A 3,675-nucleotide genomic window follows, 5' to 3' on the forward strand; every position below is an offset into this window, starting at 1 on the left:
AAATACCAATTAAAGCATCATCTGATGAAAAAAAAATTTTGCTCTCTTTCGTTAAATTATACGTCAAAGAACATACATGATTTCAGTTTTTCTGTATTCTTCCATCAGTTTTTCAGAAAATTTTACAGACTCAAAGCATAGGCACTGGTCTTACGAACCAGTTTTCGTATGTTTGAGTACCGAACAGGAAGGGTACTTAGTGTCAGTAGAATCGAAGCACTAGACATAAAATGGTTTCATGCGCTAAGAATCAGTTTTGAAGTATATTAAAACAGAAGCTCAAATTCTTCAAATGGAATGTAATATCAAGGCTTTGCTATTTTTCCTTAGAAAAGATAGCAATCGGTTTCATACTAGCTGAAACGAATTATCATCCTTTCGTATTGATTGTACTCTTCCAAGCCCAGATGCAAACCAATTTACATAAATCGTGCTTATTGGCTAACCGCACAGTTTCCTATCTAGATCAGCACAACGAATTTGATATCCTCCCATTGCCATTGGCTTATATTGAACACACCAAATCGTTTGATTGACCAATTTGTTGGCATCCCAGCTCATCACTTCATCAGTTTATATGACGGCAATACCATCCCGTTGACAGTTTATTGCTGTGGATTTTGGTTGTTATCAGCAAATCAGGGTCGCAAATTTAGTCGCCTAAATTGTTGTCCTGCTTATCGTGTAGACAAACCAGTTTACAAGCCATTAAGTACGCTTCCAGTCATCAAACTTTTCATTGCCAGATCGTTCCTCATTCTTGCGGGACTATAAAACTGCCCATAAACTTCAAACCGCGTCGAGAGCTGAGGTCACTTCATTCCCCAAATCGACTTTCGAATTTTTAGCAGCACCACAGCATCCGACAAAGGATCACCACCGAAAGGAAAAAAATTAGCCTTTAATGGCCAGTGTCAAAAATTCGATTCATAACCAGGTCAAAAAGTGAAAGGTACCATTTTCTTCGTTACATAAATTATGTTTAAAATAATAACTTCGCCCGCTGCTCGACGGCCCGCATTGGATGTGTGTGCTTGGATCCTTTCGTATCGCCACGCACTGCGCCAGACACACGTACATCCGCACCTAATTAGCTGGGCTCGACGCGACCCCGGTCAAAGTGACGTTTCCTTCCCGCTTCGGTCGAACGGCTGATGGAAAAAACGACGGCAGCAGCGGCCCTGTCAATCGAAGATTTTGATCAAATTTCAACGTCTTAATTGAAACAAATCAAAGCACCGACCAATCGACGCAATGAGCGCCGATGTCGATACTCGAAGCGTTTGGGTGCACTGTGAAACTGCATCAATCGTTGCAACATGCCGCCACGGGTTCACGTTGGAGTTCGTTACGGTATCTATCGTTGAAATCTTGGCCGCTTGGCACATGTCAGTCCCGCCGAAACGTCGGCAGGTCGCGCAGAAGATTGAGAAACGCACTGATGAACTTCCGTGAAATCGTGGGTCGGCAGATGGTCGTTTCCGGACGTGGGAATGGAGAGGATCGCTCCGACGGTGGCCTCACTTGCACGACGCTTAACAACCTCAGCAGTATTATACATCTCTTACATTAAAACCAATTTTACCAAAATGAACTGGCGAGATAATCGAAGGAAAATTGTTACCTAGCGGAACAAGATTAACTGTTAAGCAGACGTAAAGCTTATGCTATTTGCAAAACATTGTTTTTACACCAAGTTGCAGAAACCTTACTGATGTGCCGAACGAAAAAAGTGACGAATTTCTAGCCGTCAACCGATAGTAATCATTTAGGGGTTATGGTTGCTGATGGCGTTTTGTGCGAAGTGTATATGTCTAATTGGAAGCGGGTCGTTTGGCCGAAGCCATTTCGCCGAAAGCCGTTTCGATGAGTGCCATTTCTATGAAAGTAGTTGCCGAAAGTAGTTTACCGAATGGGAAGGCCTTCGGAAGCTGTGGCCTCTCTCATACAAACCTGTAACCACGTCGTTATCCTTGTCTACTCAAAGCAAGATTTTTTGTCTTAGTAAGGTCCAGCGGTAGTCAAGCGATGTGGCGAAGCCGCATTAGATATTATGTGGACCGACCTAAACACGAATAGATTATACATATTATTTTAAATGCCGATTCACGACGACGCCTAACTCCGCGATATTTTTGAAATGCAATATTTCTATTTAGAAGTGACATGTTAAAGGTACAGTTCAAATTTCCAGGACGATAGTCAATCAATTTAAAACCAACCGAATACTCAATCGTACCTCGAAACGCGATACCGAGGACAATTATTTTATAAGAACAGTCCACATAAATGGAAACGACAGCTTATTTATAACAGGTGCCTAATTTGAATTAGTCGAGATGCATTGGTTGATTTCTAACAAAATGTTAGCTTTATAAACTTATAGTTATTGTTTCTAAATCTCTAGGCAGCCGGTTGTCGAGAGAGATATATGCTGTTCGTATGTTACATGTAACGCATATTGTTCTAGTGGAACAATTTTATTGCTGACGAATTGCCATATTCGAAAAAGAGACAAAGGACGCGGACAAACTTGGCACATCACCATGTAGTCGGTTTAGAACGGCTTTGAATTCTAAAACTAAATCCAAAATTTATGTTAGTAAAAAAAGCATGTGGAATAGAGAAAACTACAAACAACTAAGCGAAACACTTTCAATGAAAGCTTCACTTTCGAATCACCACCTAAGATTAAGCGACGAGAAACGCGTATGAATTGAGCTCACCACACCCTATAGTTTTGAAGAGCGAGAAATAACACGAAAGAAGTAAAATACGTCGTCCTGATTAGACTATTATTCAAAACTCGAGCCAAGTGATACTAAAGTGAAAAGTATTCTGGAACGTAGAAAATTAGGAGCTCCTGCAATTGCGGCCTTTTACGACATGAAAGCAGGAACCCAGTGGATCTACTTTTCACTAAATTCCACACGGCCTCTAGACTGGTCCTGTCCGGAGAAAGATAGTCGGTACTATCAATCTCCCACTGGTCCCCAGTCCTCAACATTACCTGTACCCAAACCTCTATTTACCCAATTATCGAGGGTTCGCAAATCGAACTATGACGTAAAAAAGTTACGTTATTTGTAATGTTCAACATAAAAAGGTTTAAGTTTTTTTGGAATTTTCACCCAAAAAAAGTTTTGCTTTTGTATTATTGGATAGGCGCAATATAATGGATAATTTTGTAACGAAAATTATCACTATTTGCAGGAAAAGGATGTTCTAAGTCGCATCAATTTCCAAGATGGCGACTTCCGATATTCGGTACAAACCATCAGAATATGGATATTTTCGGAACGGGTTTGATGAGTAGATGTCGGAAAACGATTTTTTTTTATTTAAAAGATATTTTATGCAGGCCTATTTGCGTACAAGCTTTACGTGGCCGATTTAGCTGAGTTTTTAGATAAATTATTTTTGTATTGGATCTCGTTGTCACCCTTTTTCTAGGGGGAGAGAAGCTTCCATTTTACTCCTGCGAGGATTGAGTGGCAGTTTGTTCGTGGTTCGTCTCGTCATCCATTGTCGTGGTATTGTTGTTGATTTCGTTGCTAGTTGCTGTAGATGGGCCTTGTTATACATTGTTTGCAGTTGCTGGTTGGTTGGATGGTAAGCTGTTAACTGAAGCTGGTGTACTTTGTTCTATAGGGGATACGTTGGATGGTTTCGTTG

The sequence above is a fragment of the Malaya genurostris genome, chromosome 2 (assembly GCF_030247185.1).
Source record: "Malaya genurostris strain Urasoe2022 chromosome 2, Malgen_1.1, whole genome shotgun sequence".
Taxonomy (NCBI): Eukaryota; Metazoa; Arthropoda; class Insecta; order Diptera; family Culicidae; genus Malaya; species Malaya genurostris.